This window comes from Protopterus annectens, chromosome 4.part0 (assembly GCF_019279795.1).
Source record: "Protopterus annectens isolate FY-2018-M chromosome 4.part0, PAN1.0, whole genome shotgun sequence".
Lineage (NCBI taxonomy): Eukaryota > Metazoa > Chordata > Ceratodontiformes > Protopteridae > Protopterus > Protopterus annectens.
Window position 1 is genome coordinate 1547614846 of NC_056733.1, and position 21420 is coordinate 1547636265.

Here is a 21420-nt window from a genome sequence, read left to right on the forward strand (position 1 = left end):
GCAATATGTGCAATTTATTGAAACACATAATATTTAAGGTGGGATTGGTGGGAATTGCACATTAGACATTGAGCCTGATCTTTTGTAGGCATGCCTGGCGTAATTGGAGAGGGTGTGTGCTCCAAGCACAGTGCTGGGGTGTTCAGGAGTCCAAGGTCTTAATTGGACTCCTGGTTAAGGATCATGGCCCTCACCTCTTGTAAGGTAACTATACAAGTTCTCAGTACAAGTCTGAGGCCTGGAATAGTGTGGCTAAGGTTTGTCCAGTGTGACAGGTATCCTATGCATTGGAGAACAATGCCATAATGACTATTATGATCTCTGGTGGAGGAAACAGAATACCCTTGATTGTTCGATCAAGGAATGCCAGTTAGGGAATATCCCACAGATGTGTATGTATAAATTGCATTGAGTAATTGTAGATATTAAAGCTGATTATACTCAAAACTGGTGTTCATAATAGCATTCTTTTCTTTTTTTCTTTATCCACAGCTGCAGAAGAGATGGCCTCAAATGTGAGATCCCATGCCTGATGACTGAGAAAGATGTAAATCAACTATATTTGGTCTGTTTCTCATAATGTTTGTGTTTTTCTGGCAAATAAATGAGCTTGAAGTCAGTAAATAATGAGTGGCAAAATGTACGTTAACACAAATCCTATGCAACTTTCCATGTTTGTAAGTGCAATATTTAAAACCCATCCCTATTTTTCGGTCATTGTAACACCATTACATTATGATCTGTCCGGATATCTTGCTGTAGGAGGTTGACAAGCATGGTCTGTATCACAAAGCAACAGTTGCACATTCTCAAATAACAGTGAGCATAAATCTATGAAGTGTAACAGGAAAGTATGCATGCATTATGCTGTAGTCCAAATGAAAAGTACAGTATTATAGTATTCACTGGTTGTGGGTTCAAATACCACACCTCCCAGATATAAAAAAATACTTTTTAACAATACTGTTTTAGGTTTTCATCATTAACTATACAATACTGTTACATTTTCATCATTATTGCATTTGAAGTCCAGACCTCTATACCCGTGGCTTGAATGGCTTGCTGTCAAATGTAATCAGTGTACATGGAACATGCATGTATGCAATATATGTACCCATGAGCTCTTTTTAACTCTTATTAACTATTATTAACTCTTATTAACAAATATGCCATGCAACAGCTTATACGGATTGTGTAAAATTGTAGCTTTTGCTAATTGTGATGTTTTAAGACTTGTACTTTCTACTCCTCTGTTATTGGTTGTAATTTAATGTACAAACCTATTGTTATTTTCAACTTCTTTGTAGCTCTAAATTGTTATCTTTCATATCGTGGAGCTTTTCTCCACAGGCCTCTACTGAAAATGGGTTCTGTTGGCCCAGTGGACTATCCTGGTAAACAAAAGCAAATAGTACTACTACTACTACTACTACTATTAATAATAATAATAATAATAATAATAATAATAATAAATGTTTGCTGAATGCAATCTGAATGCAATCTGATCTGTACTATAGTGTGTATGTGCAAGGAACATGATACTATTCAAAGTAATAAAGAAATTTCTGAGCAGTTAGTGTTAAGAGAAAATGTAACAGAAGAGAGTAAAACTAATTGTAGAAAGTTTTGTATATTAACTGTGACGTGACAAATGTTCTTTTTTTCTCTAACCCCACCACTTCTCTTCTTTTTTATAATTAATTTAGTTATTTTTTATTATGTATTTGTATTGCTTTGTTATTACATATTTTCCATTTATAATTATTTATCATTGTGTTTGTAATTATTTATTATTTTAATACTATTGTATATATGTTTTAATTTTATTGTATACATTTGTTTTGGTTTATGTTTTACTTTATTATTGTGTTTTTTTATATTATTACTGCAGCAGAGTAGGGTAGGCCAGTTCCCCATGATCTGCCTACACTAGCTCCACTGGCTACAGCACCAAGGCCCAGCACTTCTGGGCTGCAGCCTGGTGGCACCCCCCCCCCCGCTGACCCTGCTCTACCTGGACCCTCAGGTAGTTCTGCATCAGTGGCTAGGACTCATCCCCTCTGGTAGCAGAGGTAGAGGGGGTGTATACATCACCAAAGCTGAGTTGCCAGGTATGGTGCACAAGCTTGTTCACCAGATGGTGGTAATATGTGTATGCTGGATGGAGAGCCTGCTTTCCATCCTGGTATGGCAAAGTGGCAGTAGGCAAAGACATCAGCCACTGCAGCCATCATCATAGTGTCATGCCTGATGTCCGTGGGACCTCAATCGCCCTAGCTCCACCCCAGCCAAGGAGTACACCCCCTCTTGTGTCCTACACCAACCCTGTCTCTTGTCTCGTATGTCTTGTCTGTCAGAAAATGCTTCCTCACCTTCCCAACTTGCCTTCTCCAGACATGTCTATCTCCCTTCTACAACATTCCTCTTTCACCTTAAAAAAATGGGCACCTGTCCCAAAAAATTATTGTCCCATACATTGCTTTCCATTTCACACACTTGTCAACCTGACAAACTTAATTTGGTCCAGTTTTCTTCACAACACAATTATGTTGTTGTCACCACCCTCTCTCTCTCTCTGCAGGTGACAGTCCAAATTCAGCTAAGATTCTGTACATGTGCTCATTTGTTACTGTTGAAGAAATGGATAGCTATGATTCTTTCCTACACCCTTTCTGTACATCCATGTCTTCCTTTAACTTTGCTTTTCCCATGCTTACTCCACATTTCACCACTTTCATGTCTCCCCCATTTCTTCTCTTTAAGAAACTGTAAGCTATGCTGCGCTATGTGCAGCATCACTGAGCAATGATAAGAGGTTCACACTGCTAAACGCAGTGCAATGGCGCTTAGTGTGTTTGCGCCAGGAACAATCACATTAATAGAATGCATCCAATGTATATTTTTAAATGTCCAGGTCCCATCTGCTACCTGGGTGGTCTAATCATCCAGTTTGTGCACTGCTGTTGTGCATGCAAACCAGCTGAGCATAGTCAAAGCCTTTTGTGCTAAGCGCAGCACTGCACAAACAGTGACCCAAAATTAAAAGTAAAGAAGTAATAACAGGCAGAAAAAGAAATTAATGTATGACAGACACAGTGCAATATGTTAGTAGACATGAAATATGCCTACATAGTTCCAGAATGCAAGTTACCATGCAATACACATTCAGAACACAGGATGGATACCTTAACCCTGTTTTTCACACAAACACCTTTGCAGCAACCAACAACACTCATTCAGCACAAACAAATTAAACAGAATGTACAATTATAGTCAAACATTACGTTAGTTTCACATTTAGTGAAATGTTTATCTTTGAAAATACTGCACTTAGTGATCACACACCCTGTTATGATTCTTGCTTGCAAATATACAGCACTGTCTCAACTTTCTGTGTTCCTTGGCCATTTAGCAGTTATCTGACCAGTATTTTGGATCATACAGTGTGCAAGCCATTCTATATCATTGGAATTACAATGTCAAAGGATATTAACTGGGAATAATATGATATGCAGTTGCCAACTAATGAAAGCCAGGTTGCATGTCATAAACAAGCATTGCTTGTCATTTTTGGGGTGGGAGAGCAAATGTGTATTCCTGTTATGGCACTAACAAGACTGTATTGGTCAGTTACTCTGCTTGTTTGGCATCCAGGCTGTTGTGTGATTTAGGGAGGGTTGAGAAGTCAGAAACTGCACTAAGTATCCTTACTGTCCAACTTTTCTCTTTAATACTTTCTCAGTACAAAAGTATGATGAAGTAGGAGGATGGTTTTAGTCTCCTAGCTGGTGAGTCAGTGTGCTATGGCTTCTATCCTAGCCAATGCAAGGACATACTGAGCATGTGTATGTCTGCCTGCAATCACACCAGCTACTGTTTTCATCTCTGACTCATTATTGGCCTGTGCTGTGGTGACCATGGCATTGTCAGGAGGATGTGCTCTCCTTCCCCTTGCTGATCTTGCTGTGGCTGTTTCCACAAGATTAACTGGGGTAGCATAGCACATACTATGAACATTGGGGACATATCCGTGGATTGTAATGGAGGCCTTGGCTAGATGTATGTAGGCACTGGCACTATACATCCCCTGACTGCAGTAGCTCAAAAACATGCTCTGTGACATTACAGGTTGGAATTTGTGTCTCATTAAGATGTTCGTGTGTGTGTGTGTGTGTGTGTGTGTGTGTGTGTGTGTGTGTGTGTGTGTGTGTGTGTGTGTGTGTGTGTGTGTGTGTGTGTGTGTGTGTGTGTGTGTGTGTGTGTGTGTGTGTGTGTGTGTGTGTGTGTGAGTGTGTGTGTGTGAATTTCTGATGGGTTTCATCAGCCATGACTCCAGTGCATAGTATGCATCCACTCCTGAATCCTAAATGAGACTGTGAGATACCCCCATAGCAGACATCTGGTGCAGTTGGTAGATGTGGTACATATGGGAGTTATGTCAACTGCCAGAGTTACCAGCACACATGTTCTAGATGATTCTAATTCCATTACACATGACTTGGCAGTTGTTCACGCAGTAGACCTTACAATTAATGTAGACCCTACCCAGTTCCCCAGGTGCTGTTTTTATGTGTACCTGACTGCGATGCATGGCACACATTGCTTCAGGGTAGTGAGATACATGGTACAATTGTAGCATTTTTGTAACCCTTTCCACAGAACTAATGGTAAAATATATGTGCTGTCTGCCATATTGTAGCATAGCATGCAGGAATGTTTGGGAGATCCTGGCTGTTGACGTCTATGGCACACCAGGCATGTCCCCTGGTAGTCTGTGAAAGGTACCTGTGGCTATAATTCTAGGTTCAACATATACCTTATTTTCCACTGTGATGGGTTCCCTCCTTTTGGCTCTGGCTCTGGGTCAAGGCTGCCAGAGGTTGCCAGTTTCTGTACCATGTCCATGGCCTGCAAAGTCTTCACCTTCTCTGTCTATGGCTATTGGCGGCAGCAGCAGCAGCACTGGCTTCAGCCTGTAGCAGACTAATGTATTTAAAAAGCACCAGCTACTAACAATCTGTCTGTGATCACTTATTGTCTGTAGTCCACTATTTTCACAATCTGCATAAAAAAACACCATGGAGTCGACATGGATGCTTTATAACTTCTTGACTCGCTCCACAAGAGTGTTTGAGTAGAATACAATTCATCTACTTATGCTGTAATTAGCATCTCTGAAGCACATACTAAGACAGATGCAATCCATTACTAATGTACTCCATTATAAAAAGGCAAATGTGTAGCTAGGAGAACTGACATGGATGAGGATTAGTGCATTGTTTAACACATTTATTTTGAACAGTATATCTCTTTAGTGGAGTATTGTACTCCAGCAGGTATATATCCATTTTGTTACCTACATAATGCATATGCTGGAATTTAGTTAAGAATAATGTGAAGTAAATTTGTATGCATTTTTAGAACAGTAATCATGGTATGGCCTTATCGTTAAGCCATTTCAGAGTTACAGAGGATATAGAGTAAGCTGAAATTATAATGCTGTGTGATAACTATATACATGTTATATGGAAAGGTCCTTTGATAGCACTTTTAGCATCTCACAGTTGTTTGGTTAGAATAATTGTTCCTTAGCCTATTTTGTTTGGGGGGGGGCAAGAGTTCCTGCTACAGCACAAACTAAAATTGACTGTTATTTTTGGGGGGCTGAACATAGTTGACCATCTGTTATGGGCCAAACAAGGATATATTTTTCTTGTTACTCTCCTTGTTTTGTATCCTCTCCATTAGTTTTTGATCCCTGGTTAATCTTTAAAGTCTATCAAGTCAGGAATACTGACAGCCTTCCTTTACTGAGTTATCTGGATCCAGTTTATTTGTTCTTATGTGGTATCATTTTTTGCCTTTCAGGGCACAAAATGTCTTTTCAATGTAGCATCCATTTAAAGAGGTGGAGAATGACCTCATCATACAGGCCTTATGTCAACATCATGCAGTACTGCTGTCCAGAGGGTGGGCCAATATGGATCAGCGTACAGCCATGTGGGATGAATTAGTCCACAACATAAGTGATATTGGGTGGCACAGTCACACTAATGAGCAGGTGCTTCCCAGAGCCACCAATATGATAACATCTGCAAGAAGGCATGCAGTTGCAGTGGCACATAGTGGGCCAACTTCCTCTGACTGCCTCAGAGGAATTCCTGGCAAACATTGCCACACAGGACAGCTCCCAGCAATCAATGATCCAGTATGCTATGGATGCGGGCACCACTCCTGCATCTCAAGAGGAGCTTACAGGTATGCTTTCTTAGATCAACATACTGTGGCATTCTGAAATAATGTCAATAGTTTATATGTGCTTGTCAAGTTGTTTTCTGGGTGGGGGAATTAAAGATAGCTGCACTTTTAAGCTTATTTTAAAGTTGTCAGCCACATTCTTGTTAACATTTCAGTTACTGCAGATATAGATGAGTAAAAGAAGTTCCCCTTGTTATACTGTTAAATGTGGTGCTGTGCCATTACCTCTTCCTTTACTCATTTCAGGACTGTCAGGAATTCAGAGACATAGGCCCCCAGCAGTTGGTAACCATAATACATTTATGTCAGTACTGTAGATAAATTACAAGATATCTGATAATGTATCCTTTCAGGCCTGCTGTATGTATTGCTGTATTGTCCACATACCTGTCAACTTTGCTGCTTTCTGCTGAATGTCCAGATTTTGGACTCATGTGTCTGGCCCTTAGTTTATGTCATAGTGATTTTCTGGCAAATTACTGACAAGTCATTAAAGACTGCAGACATAAAATAATGACAGAGATCTAAGTTTCAGACTTCATACCCTTCAGAAATGTTATGCTAAAGCAAAACCTGTTATTCTATCAACTTTCTAATTTGTAAAAGGAATATTCAACACCGTCCCTATTCTTGAGCCTTTGTCTGCCCATTCCTTATGGCTTTGTTCAGAATTCTTGCTCTAAGCGGTTGATAGATAGGACTGTCTGTAATAGTGACAGCAGTGTAAATTGTTTACCATATATTATAGCATAGTAGGGCAGGTATTACTTTATTCCCGTGTTTCTTCCTTTTCTCACAGGTGATCTACGCCACCTGATGTCAGTGTCTCATCCAACTCTGATGATGATGGTGGCCAAAGTGAGGCACAGCTGGGGGTTACAGAGTCTGCATATGACACAGAGGTTGACACTCAGGTGCCCCCCGCATTGTCCCCATACACAGCCAGTACACCTATGCATCTCTAGTCCACTGAGGCCACAGATATTGGACAGTTGGAGGGTGAGGACATTGCCCAGTGAAGTGTAACTGCTCCTGATTCAGAACTTGTTGAGTCTGGCTGTAGCCAAACTGTTGACGAGGTGCCACACAGGAGGCTCAATAGGGGTGCTTGTAGGAGGCCTACTGACTGTCCTCCATCTGGTGCAGGTGTCTCTTTATGTGTGATGCTACATATGTTTAGGGCCATCATAGCGGAACAGGCATGATCAGAAAGGTGCTCCAGACAAATGCTCATGGTTCTAGATGTGGCACAGTCTGACATCTGTGACTGCCTCCACTGTGTTGTTGATTCCATGGATCAGACGAGTAACACATTGGAGCGAGGTGTGTCTGTAATGGACTGAGGAATATCTGTCATGGAATGTACATTGTTTGTGATGGAGCATATGTTGGGAGGGGAATGTCAGCCTCGTGGGTGTAGGTTAGCAACTACATCTAATGTGAGCCAACGTGGCTATGTCTGATCACACTGCTGTAGTGGCAGTACCTCCACTACATAATCAGGGAGTGTGATATTCACACCCAGACATGGCAGGCCATGGGGTTGTGGTCCTGATCATTCCCAAGAAGGAAGCATGTCCAGCAGACATCACTCACCTGCGGGTAATAGTCCTGCATCTAACCTTGGGTATGGAGTTGTCAGTGCAACTCCTGGCTGAGCCAGTTCTTGTGGTTGGATGCAACAAAGATGAACTGTCAACTCTACCATGCATGGTTCATAGGTTCATAGGTTAGTACTAGGCTAACTGCCCTTGCGAGCCATTTTAAGTCTAGCCAATTATTCCCTGTGAGATTCAAACCCTGTACCTTGTGTTTGTAAGGCAAACACCTTAACCATTATAACACCCTCCCACCCACAAAATAAACAGCCCCTGCAAGGCTCAAACCCAGGAGCCTGCACACCACAGACCAAGTGATTTGCCAACTATATATACAGATATGTAGGCTAGCACTATACAGACATGTAGGCTAGCACTGAGCTTTGCTGCATGCATGCAGACATTGACACACCAATGTTACATTGAGGGCACCTACAGAGACACACACACACACACACACACACACACACACACACACACACACACACACACACACACATTTTTATGGTCCATCTTGCTTGCTTCACTCTGTACTCACACATACTCACACACCTTATGTGTCAGCCTAGGCCTCCTGCATCCCCACACAACACCATTTGAAAGTGATGATAACTGTGTCATATCCCTGTTTTCTGTCTTTTGGATTCAGGGATAGTGCAGCTATGTGCCTGATGCACCAGGTGACTATTTACATAAATGATGATTACATCTGAATGTGTGGTGTTGAACTGATGATTGCACCTGTCAGTTATATTGTACTTGGCCAGTTATACAGATGCTAGCATTATCATTTCACTACTTTACAGTGGATGCTCTTGTAGGGGTTGCAAGGTTAACAACTGAATTTTATATTGTACAATTTGAAATTTTACCTGTAATTATTTTTATTACAGAGTTGTGGTGTACATCAGGAGTCACAACATCAGATCCAGATATTAGGATTTTAAGTATGCACTGTAGTCAAATCTCATCAAAAAAGTGATAAAGTATAACAGTATTTCTGGCATGTACATCACCATAGCATCATAGTTACATAGGATGTTGCTAGGTTATTGACCTGATGGTATTTAGAAGTCTGGCCAGGAAATCACTATACAAAATTCAATGTCAGATGTCATGTACGTGCAAGATTTCACTAGCAAGTACTACCCATGTCCAGGTGAGAATTAGGGGCAATGCAGGTCAGAGATTAACTGTTTCACTTCAAGTCATCCAGGCTGTAATGAAACTGTCATGTAGGTGCTCAGCCTGACATGGCTTTATAGCTTATTTCAGAGGAGTGGCAATCTATGGGAGATGTATCTGTCTCATCAGCATGTTCCATACATATCAGTCTACATTTATGGCCCTTGAACAGCTGACTGTAGTCCCAAATTACATATGTAGGGGGTATCATTTTCATCACAATTGGGTCAGAAATAGCACTGTAATGCATACAAAAGTCACCTCGAAGCAATCTATATCATAATGAGTACTATGACAGCTACACCAGTCTGTCCATATTAGACACTTTTGCCTGCTGATACGTATTACTTGTAAATCACTGAGGTCTGTCAAGTTTCTGCAGGTGTCTGTTATACTACATAGCAAAGGGAGCATTATATTCAGGAGGAGGAGGCCTGAGGAGAGATGACTATAGAGGAATTAGAACTGAATGTGATACTGCTGCAATGGATTTGCTAATCTTATGCAATATCTGATAAACCTTCCTCGCCACAGTAGACAGATGTTGCAGTCTACTTGTGTTCCCAGGTCTATTGATACATAATTGTTTATTAGGGTATTCAGGTTCATGTCATAATAAGCTGGAACATTATTAATAAAGAAAATTATGATGCGTTTATCTGGCAGTCATTTAACAGCATAGAGTTATCATCAGTCACTGGTCATGTAAGTCCCTTTTGAACAGCACTCACATTACTACGTGATACAACAATAGCACCTAAGTGTCCTTCAACCATAAATTGGTTAGCCACAGACACTTTGTTTTTGTCTGGACTTCTGAGACATACATGGCGAACTTGAATGGACACAGCAGTGACAACTGTGGTGACCCATGGGGGTGATGGTCATGCTGCTAGCAGTGAACTCTCTAACTTTGAATGAGTGTTGTTTTTCAGTGAGCCATTTGCAACCCACCAGACAACATAGCAGGTGATGTTCATCTGGGTTCACTTCTCACTGATGCACATATATGGGATTGTGTGGAAGGCCCTGGCCAAGTCACAATAGACAAAATGAGTTCCGTGCACACATATCTATTGTCACTTTATTGAATGCCAGCAGTATTAGCATGCACAGCCTTTTCTTGAGGAAACCATGCTGGAACAGATGTAGTGTTTGGATGTCAACTCTGTTCTAGTATCTAACATCCATGAAATTCCATTCCATTTTCTTACAGTTGAGGCTTATGAAACTTAGCAGACTATAAGTACATGTGTATGTTTCTGATCCGCCCTTGTGTAGGGGGAAATAGTTCGCTGATTTCATATCTGTGTGTATAAAGGCAGTACTCAGACTGTGACTATATAGGATGCCTAATGCAGTGCTTTGCTGGTTAAGAACATTAGGAATGCATGCCAGAATGCCATCTAGCCCTACAGAGGCTGTGTTCCTAGTATCGGAGAGAGCAGTGATTACTTGCTGTTTGGAGAGGGAGGTTGGCGGTGATGTTGAAAACATATGTTGTGGTAAGCTTGGGTGGGTGGGGGGATAATTGTTATTCAAGAATGTCTGCTAGCCGGTTTTCAATTTACACTAGTTCAGTGTGTGCACTACCATCCATAATTAATTCAGCACACATTTGAGTTATAGCTTTGATGTTGCAGATGTAGCAGAGGAAAGCCATATGGTTATCCTTGGCTATGTTTTCGACATATTTCCCATAGCTGCTCTGTGATGATTTTACAAAGTGTCTTATTGTCTTGTTTAGGCTGGGGATGTTTATCTTTCAGTTTGGGATTTAAACTTTTGTATTTGTAGACATCATCCTTGTTCACTTACTGTATAATCAAGTAATGTCAGACATCCATCAGCATGATTATGATTTTCTTAAGGATCTTTCTCTGATCCTATCATGTACATCTGTATCTATACATTTGTGTAGATGTTTATACAGAATATCAGAGTATACGTTACCATAGTTGTCAATGTCCTCTGTGGAAACTGGAGTGTGGAAGAGGATTATACTATCCCTTAGGATGGTGAATTTACCTTGTAAAATGTATGTTCAGCTGATCACTTATTTTTTAATTCTGTACCTATTGCAAATTCTTAAAAAAATACTTTATTGTTGGATTGAAACAGTTTAGGCCCTGAACATGAGGGGTTGCATTGGTCAATGCTATTTGTATCAGCTATATCTAGAATATTACAAACACTTGTGGGGTGGTGCAATCTTAGTTCCATGGCATATGTGTTATCAAAGTCCAGGAATTGCTGTGCAAGTGAGTTTGACCTCATATAAGTTTCACAAACTATGTAGTTGCAATCATCCATGAGTGCGTTGTTTTGTTCAACTTTAATTGTTTCAAGTACTTATAAATAGGCTGTATGGCTTTTCTTGTTCGTAGAAGGGGGCCTATAACTGACAATAGCATTTAAGGGTTCCACAGTAAATTGGAGTTGCATTAACTCCATAGACTTATGTTTTCAACCCCTGTAGAGGAGGAATTATCCTCAAGGAGGAGAGATAAGCCACCTCATGTGGTTCCCACAATTCCACAACTTCAAATTGCTGTCTCAATGTGTAGAAGGCATTGTAGCCTTGCAAGGCCAGGCTACTTACTACAGCCTTGCATCAGGTTTCTGTGACTGTGCAGATGTCCACCACTTCCATTGGGAAAAATGCTGACAGAGAGTGCAGTTTCTAATGTTAACTCCTACAGTTTATCAACATGACCCTTACTTTGTTTCTAATGTTAACTCCTACAGTTTATCAACACGATCCTTACTTTGTTGCAGTTATATATTTTTGTATATTAACTTCTGCTTTTGTGACATTGTCTAATAAAGGCATTATTGTGGAGGCATATGCCTTAGTCAGCAAACAAAAACCTAGAGGTGCCAGTCCATGTCTTTCAAAACGGCATGGTCTATCCACAATGTCGTACCACATGCTGACAGGAACTGGAGCCCTTAGAATGACACTAGACACATAACCAATTTCAGAAGATCATTTGTTCATTATATTGCTGTCTTAGGCAAGCTTATAATGCTGGTCAAAGGGACATACATGCCTGGTACACATATTTAGAGAGCTCAATCATGTCTGTCTCTATATATTCCTTAGAGATATGTCTCAAGTTGTGCATACTGACACCAGCTATGATGCATCAATAGTAGGACTTATTATGGAGAGACTTAATTGCATGTGTGATGTGACAAGTACTTGTGACACACAGTTGACCCTACAATTCTCCCTGTTTAATCTGGAAGATGGCACAGGTGTATGGCTCACTGTACAACAACCTTCTTTAGGCACTTCCTGGGTGAGACACTGGTGCTCATTTTCATATGTGTATTGTGTACTTTGGGTTTAGTGTTAGGTGTATTATGATTGTGTTTTGGATGTCTCTGCTGTTTCTGTAGGTTGCTGGAGAGTACTTCTGGCCATGATGGCACTTCATTGATGTTGTAGTGCAGACCTGAGGCACTGTCTGCACTGAGGCAATAAAGACATGTCAACTAGGCTAGCAGACGAAAGAGAGGGACACTGCCAGCTCCTAATGTGAGGTGTGATCCTGGTATCTGCACAGAGAATGAAAACAGATGGGTGTATGTTATATGGTGTTTTTTTGGGGGACTAACATATAGGGTGTACAGTAGGAGGTCTGCACAAAGTGGGATCTATACTTCTGTTGTGGAGAGATAAGATGTGACATTAATGCTTGTTTAACTGACATTTGCCCAGCTATGCTGAGCTGTCGAATATCTGCTCAGGCTGATTGTAAGGGAAAATAATTTGTTTTTTCTACATTTATAACCACAAAAAGTAAATCTCTCTGCACCCAAACAAGAGCAGCTCAGCTAAGACAATGGAACAGTGACAATGCTCAGAATTATACCAGAAACAATTACGTAACAATGTATAGTCCTATTGTGCACTACAGACACAAGGGTACAATGGTGTTTTCTCACAAATCATGTGTCATGATGTTTATTTGTCAATAGTTGAACTGAACTGTTTAATGCTGTGTGAATCCAATGTGTAGTGTGGATAGCAGAACTGCAGTAGAATGAAAGCAGTAATTGACAATTCACTTGTTAATGACATTACATAGGCAACAGAGTCAAAAGCAGCACCGTTTTTTTTTCAAAAATTAATCATAGCACAATAAAAATGAACTATACTTTTCCTTATATAAGTAAAAGCAGCAACTGCACATACTGCAGGGCTTTCATTTCATAACAGTGGCTAAAAACAATTGCCTGATGAATATGCATAGAACAGTGTTCCTTAGGCTGATGTGGACCACTGTTTGTGTAACATCCTGTAAAAGCTCAGACACACACACTATCTCCCCCCAGTTGACTGCAATGAAAATAGATCCCCTACCTATCTAACTACACAAACTACAGAACACAGTACTTAATGCAATGCCATGGCACAAGTCTAACTTTAAAAGCAATGCAGGTGATCTTATAGTAGATGACATCAGCAGGCCAGTGAGGGCAAGAGGTTGGAGGAGTGCTTGAACTGGATGTTTGTGCAAACACCAAAACATTGCAAAACCATGCCATTGGAGAAGTCTGATAGGGATAGATACTTCCTTTGTTCTTTATGGACATACGCGCACACACACACACACACACACACACACACACACACACACACACACACACACATGATTGCAGTGAGAATAGTACCCCTACCTAAGTGCACAAACTGCAGAACACAGTAGTTACACACCACAACAGAAATATGATTTATATAAGACTGCGGGTGAACTTTAGTAGATGACATCAGCAGGCCATGTGGGGGACAAGAGGTTAGAAGACTGCTTGAAATGGATGTTTGTGCAAGCACCAAAACACTGTAAAACCATGCCATTGGAGAAGTCATTTTGGGATGCACACTTCCATTCTTCTTTATGGAGACAAACACACTCACATAGACTAATGCAGGGAGAACCAACCCCTACCTATCTTAGTGCACAGACTACAGAACATAGTACTTAATGCAAGCACCATGGAAGAAGTTTGATGTGTCTACGACTGCAGGTGAACTTATATTAGATGACATCAGCAAGCCATATGGGGAACAACAGCTTAGGAGGCCTGTATAGGCACATCACTTCTTAGTGTCATCTGAGGCTAGTAGCCTAACAGAAGTATACCGTTTAGAAGCCTAGCTGTGTCACAACATCAGTACCCTTACCGAGCATATTTGGCTGCTTATGTTTGGCAGCGCAAGCTTGTGAGCACCACTGAATGGCCCTGTCAATGAGGGAACATACAAGATTATATATTACACTTTGTATTGTGGTTGATATATGTGATTAAAAATGAAGGAGACCCCAGAGTTGTATTGATTGTTGGTATGGTTGGTAGTGGGGAAACAAATGGGTGGATTGTAAATATATGTACATATATTGTGCCCTCAGTTTGCAATGTTTCCACATGTAGTTTTAGGTCAGACAAAGGAACTGAAAAATATAGACTAGTAAGAACATATCATATCTATGCACATATCTATATATTTATAGATAATGTAATAGTGCAAAAAGCATCAGATGTGCGTTATGTTTAACTAAGTGTACACACGTGAGTTTGCCTCTTCACCTCTTTGTGCATAGGTAATCAGTGAGCAAATGTGTGCCACATTACTAACATCTGAGACTTACTATTATGTAATACATGCCTGTTATTATAGCACACTGTTACCTCTACTATAGACCAGGATTTCCCATTTACTGGAGCAATAATGACATGTATCTGCTTCCTGTTGGTGGCAGTCTGACATACATCCTATCTGGTTTTCCCTGTTTCTGCAATGCTGCACTTTGGGCAAACTTAGCTAAGCTTTCTCAAAAATGTTTTCTAGATGCAGCGCATTGTGCAAATGTGGAATTAAAATAAGACAAAGAGGATAAGTATTAAAGGTATGGGACACATAAGCAAAGGCTGTAAAAGCACACTACCAGTTGATAGTACACATCCAAAATTTCTACTTATGTCAGGATTCGAACCCTCATACAGCTTTAACAAACAGGATGGCCGCCTTAGTCCTCTTTGCCACAGAAGCACCTTCCCAGCACAGAACTGGGGTCATTCATCCCACAGCCATCTGCATAAGAATGTACACTGCTATCAAACCACAGACTGTATATTTTACAAGCAATTTACTGTATTATATTTGGACATAGAGCAGTTAGTGATCACACAACCTGTCATAATCATGGTTGCAAATATACATCTATTTGTCTTACATATGTGTGTTTGTTGGTGGTTTATCAGTTACCTAACACATGCAATGTGTAAGCAATTCTGTAAAATTGTTCATAAAATGTGAGAGGATATTAACTGTGGCATAAACACCCATATACTGTGGGTTTGGGGGTACATAGCTGAGTTACTAGGGTCTATATTACATTATTGAATACTTACAACATCGAACATTATATTGTCGACACCATATGTTCAAAGTTGCAAGTATTCGAAAATTAAATTAAAAAAAAAACTAAAAAAAGGAAAAACTTACCTAAACATTTTAAGCGGTGGGGGGACCCCGTGTGCCCCCCACACCCCGCGCTCTTTAAATATACTAATTCTGAGATCGCACTACAGTGCAGTAAACAGAAATCTTCTCTACGGAGATTTCTACTTTACTTTTCGAATACTTGCAACTTCGAACATATGGTGTCGACCATATAACATTCAGTGTAGTAAGTATTCAATAACATAATATACACCCGAGTTACTACTATGACAGGTACAGGGGTACACTCCTCTTTTGGGGGTGGGGGAACAGAGCACAATTACTGTTATGACACAAAGTCTGAAGACATAAACTGCAATGTGTAGCCTCACTTTCTAACATCTGTCATGAAAAATTGACCAGTATTCTGCAGAAGTACGAATGTGTGCATGTTTCATTCCTGAAGCCTACTAATTACAAATGGACACATATTAGTAAAATAAGTGTGTGTAGTCCCATGTTAATATAATTTCTGTACAAACCACCACTATTTACTTGCTTACTGCACCAAGTTAAGAGATACAAGAATATGTCATAATAATCTTCATGAATACCGTCTAGGTTCAGGATTACTTTGTAAATGCAGCAGTTGATACACCTTTATTTCAGGGCTGAATCTGTCGGATGCAAGCAGTACACAGCTAATACATGGATAGGTGAAGGGTGTGTGAGTTGCCAGGCATTAATTTTAATATATGTATGTGAATAGGAGAAAGGTATTAGGTCCCTAGGTGGCCAGCGAATGTGCTATGTGTTGTCTCTTAGCCAAAGCAAAAGCATACTGAGCACGCCTACATCTGCCTACAAGGACAGCAGCTGGTGGTTCCTCCTTGGAGTCCTCCTCTGACTGTAACTGCGGTGAACTAGGCACTGTTGAGGAATGTGTGGCCCTTCCCATTGCTGATCCTGCCGCAGCTGTCTCTGCAGGATCAGACTGTGAAGGATAGCGCATACTGTGAATATCTGTATACATGTGCATGGATTATACTGCACGGCTCCACCAGATATATCCAGGCACTGGAACCATGACTTCAGCAGCCCAAACACATGCTCTATGATGTTTCTAGTTTGAGCATGTGCCTCATTATGGTGTTCTTGTATTGATGTGTGTGTACTTCTGTTTGGTATCATCGTCCACAGTTCCAGGGTGTAGCCAGCATATCTCAGTAAATGGACCTGTGGGATGTCCCCCCTAACAAACATCTAGTACAGCTGTGATGTTTGCGAGATATGGGAATCATGATAACTGCCAGGGTTGCCAGCACACACATTCAGGATAATCCCCTGGGCATTGCACATGACTTGGCAGCTGATGGAGTCGTATCCCTTCTGGTTAATGTAGATTCTACCCTGCTCACCATGTGGTGCCTTGATGTGAACATGAGTGCAATCTATGGCACCCAGTACTTCAGGGTAGTGTGCTACACAGTAGAACTGTTGCATATTGCTGGCCCTCTCCTCAACAGAAGGGGGAAAATATTTATGCTCACTGGTATATATGAGCATAGCATCCAGGAAGTGGTGGAGGATCCTGGGTGCTGATGCCTGTGACACACCCATCATGTCCCCAATTGATCTTTAGAAAGTATATTCTAAGTGTTACACATACATTAATTTCCACTGGGATGGATTCGCCTTGGTTGGCTCTGGCTCTTAGTTGAGGAAAGCAGAGCTCACAGAGTTCTTGTAATGTGTCCCTGTCCACCCAGTAGTGCTCTTCAATCTCCAGCTCATGTAGCACCTGGAAAGTTACTCTGGGCCTAAACATTGTTCTCCTTCTCAGCCTAAACCTATTGTCAGCAGCACCAGCAGCACTGGCTTCAGCCTCTAGCACATACAGAGGTAAAAAAGCTGCAGCAGCCGCTAGCATTATCTCAGTTAAAATTTCCAAGTCTCTACTCCAATGGTATTGAAATACTGAGGGAAAATAAGACTGTAGGCTACATGGATACTTTATACATTTGTTGAATAGGTACACCCTTGTGGGATTGGTGAATTAAAATGTAGTTCACCTTCTTAGGCTGTAATTAATATGAATTCAACACATCTGCTTATGTGCTCAGTAGTGCATTATGTGCACCTTTGCCAGGCTCTGTGCACCATTGTATAAATAAGATAAGCATAAGCAAAAATCATATCTTTAACTCTGTTTTCCTGATATTGTGCAAACATGGAACATAAAACATGAAGTAAAGCTTGTGCATCCTATACTCAAACTCAGGATCACCAAGACTGCAGCTTACACATTCATGTGCTGCCACAGGAATTGTTACATAACAAGCCTTTTATTTCTCCATTTCCTGTAGGTGTGCTAAGCACACCAATGCCCAGATATGTAAAAAAAAAGGAAGCTGACACGTCCCCCTGAGTTCATCACTCACTGTTGACATCCATTATAGGTTCATAGGTTTATAGGTAGGTACTAGGCTATTGGCCCTAGGGTCTATATAAGCCTAGCCAAACGGTATCCTGGCTTTTGCCATCCAAGAAAATTATTTTCCTGTGCCCCTATCAAGCAGATCCACAGAAATGATTCCCCAGGGTGAATTTCCTATCTCCCATCCAATCATCAAGATTTTTCTTGAAGAGTGCTAATGAGGAGCTTTGTTTGATATAGATAGGTAGTTTGTTCTAGAGTATGGGAAGTCTCTGGGACAGGAATCTATCCCTCCAGCATGTTCTGTTTATTGTGGGGACAAGGTTTAGGTCGCTAGAGCATGTAGCTCAGAGGGATTGGGATTTCTTTAAGTGGAGCATGTCCAACAGCTCTGGGTTTGACATAGCTTTGTATGTTAGGCAGAGATCACCTCTGAATAGGCGGTATGTGATAGAGTAAAGCTGGAGCTTTTTGACACGGACTGCATAGTGCATCTGTTTGAGGCTGGTAATCCTCTTTGTGAGGTATTTCTGTGGCCTTTCCAGTTGTTGTAGATGTCTTGTGAGGTACATACCAAAAGGGGTGTTGTACTCTATAATGGGTCTAATGAGTGATGAGTAGAAGGGAACAATGACCTCTTTTTTCCTGGATGAGAAACCTTTTGTGATGAGGTGTGCCATGTAGAAGGATTTCCTGACTACTGTGGCAATGTGATGATCAAAGGAGGGACTACTGTCCACCTGTGTCCCTAGGTCTCTTATCACACTTTCGATGTTAAGTAGACTACCGCCTATGTGGTAGTTCATAGCTACAGAGTTTTTATTTATTTATTTATTATTTATTTACATTTGTTGACCGGGAGGGTTCGACTGGACACAGGTCTGTTTTCAGCGGAGGCCCAGGGAGAAAAGCTCTACATTAAGTATTATTTTGTATATTTGCAATATTTGCATTATACAGTTAAAAAACATAGCATGGCCATTTTTGAGAAAATATTATTCAAGTTAAAGAGAACATATATTGAAAATAGTTATCTTAAAAGGAACGTAGAATTAAGGATGGTACCTAAGGGCCTACGGGTCTGGCGTTACCCCAATGGATGTGACAACAATCCGGATATGTTACATGATTTACACCAACTATTTGATGAAACTGGTATAAAAATATTGGGGTTAATGATAAAACATAACAACAAAAAAGTAGACCAACTGCTAGATGAACTTGATGATTTAAACACCAACATAACTCAAGACCTGTTGTTTGTGCACCGTTATGATGATTATGTCCATTTAATTGCAGACATTGACAAAAGCTGTGAGGCAATTTACAACAAAAAACTATCCAAAATACAACAAGACATTCAAGTGTATAAGGAAGGGTGTATTTATCCGTTTCAAAACAAGGAAACAGTCAGGGTTACCGATTCAGATAATCCAGCCCACCAGAGGAGGAGACGCGATGATGTCATCGAGCATGGACAATTACCTGACAACAACTACTGTCGTCAAAATGAGGAGGACCCTTTAGGAGAGGGCCTAAGGCGTTCGGAATGCCTACGGAATCAAGAAACCAACCACGAGGATCAGGAAGCAGTTTGGATGGGAGCGCGAGCAAAGAACAAACATGCGAGTTGCCAACCAAAGGGATGGACCAAAACTACCAACCGGCAGTAAACACGTCTTTTGAGATTGATATCGCTCACGAAGGTGAAATTACATCTGTGATTAATATACCTAGTACGCTGACAAAGGTAAACGCACTTTCCAAAACTTTTGGCGACCACGGCAATGCGCCACATTCTAATGAAGTTGAATTACAAAATAAGACAATATGTAATAGTAATGCCAGTAGAACGCTTTCTGTGTTGGACATAAACAATGATGCATTTAACGTTGTAGCACATAATACAGCAAATTTTGTTGATTATTCGATTGTAAATGGGGAAGGCAGGGGTTACATTTTGGAAACTCATAATGAAGTTAATTGTTCTTTCAACTATACTAACAATGATATGCGAGACAGTATGGAAATAACGAATGTTACAATTGATGGGAATATTACTTGTGAATCTAGTTTACTGAATTTAAGTATACAATTGTTACCCAACAATCCCAATTTGCACGAAAAGCATGTAAACAGTGACAATACAGGGCCTGACACTTATACAGACCAAGAATTGGTCTTTAATTCTGACAATATTGATGTAACAACAGTGGACCAATATTCGAGTTTAGTACACAATACATCTGAGGTAGATATAGGTCAACAAGCAGATGCAGAGAGTATAGTGAATTTCTATGAGGAATTATCACAGGGGGACATTATTTCAACTATCACAGTTTACTGTGAAGGCATTTTAAGTAATCCTAAATTTATAACAAATACAAAGAATGATTTTAAAGTGTACAATTATTCTAATATTGAACTTAACACTAAACATGCTGATTTTTTGTCAAAAGGATTTAACTTTGTGCCAAGTAGAAGGGGGAATATTGTTGATTCATTAATAGATCTAAAACTCTTTACTCGAAAAATGAACCTTAAGTTGAATGCTGAGTTGGACTTAATTGACAATAGTCATGGAATGGATGATAGAATATTAAAAAAATCCAGCCTTTTTAACCCTGTTATGAATCCAGATGTGGCAATGTTTGAACATATTTGTGAATGTGAATATAGGGAACATTACAGACATAGAGAGCAAGAAAGTAAACTTAATCTCACAAAAGATGAGTATAGTATATTAAAGTTTATTGGTAACAAGGATTGTATACGCATAATGAAGCCAGATAAGGGCAATGGGGTTGTGGTGGCTAATAAGCAAGATTACTACAGTATCATGATGTCCATGTTGTTAGAAGAGAATTATAGTGAAGTCAGTATAAATGAAATCAACATAGCCTATCAGAAGATAGATATTGTCTTGGATGATATGGTATTCCGAGGTGAGATTACTGAAAGTGAGTATGAGTTCATGCAGAATCAATATCCTGTTGTAAGTGCTATTTTTGGAATACCAAAAATCCATAAAGGACTAAGTAATGTTAAATTTAGACCAATTGTTGATGGGAAACGTAGCAAAGTGAGTTTTATTAACCAATTTTTGGACCATAAATTAAAGAAGGGCCTTGAAGTTACACCACATTTAGTTAAAGACTCGTGGCATTTTTTAGAAACCATTAAACATTGGGATATACCAAAAGTTTTATTTTGTAACCATAGATGTTTGTAATTTATTTAGTGTGATTCCACATGATGTGGGGTTAGAATGGCTGGAAGAACAGCTTTATGTTACTGGGGTCTACGAACAAGATGAAGTTAACACATATGTCAGGCTAATGGAACTAGTATTAAAAAACAATTTCCTATATTTTGATGGTCTTTACTTTAAACAATCTCATGGCGTAGCCATGGGGGCAGCTTGTGCCCCCATCTACGCCAATTATATCATGGCCTATTGGGAAAGAGAGTATGTACACAAAAGTGAA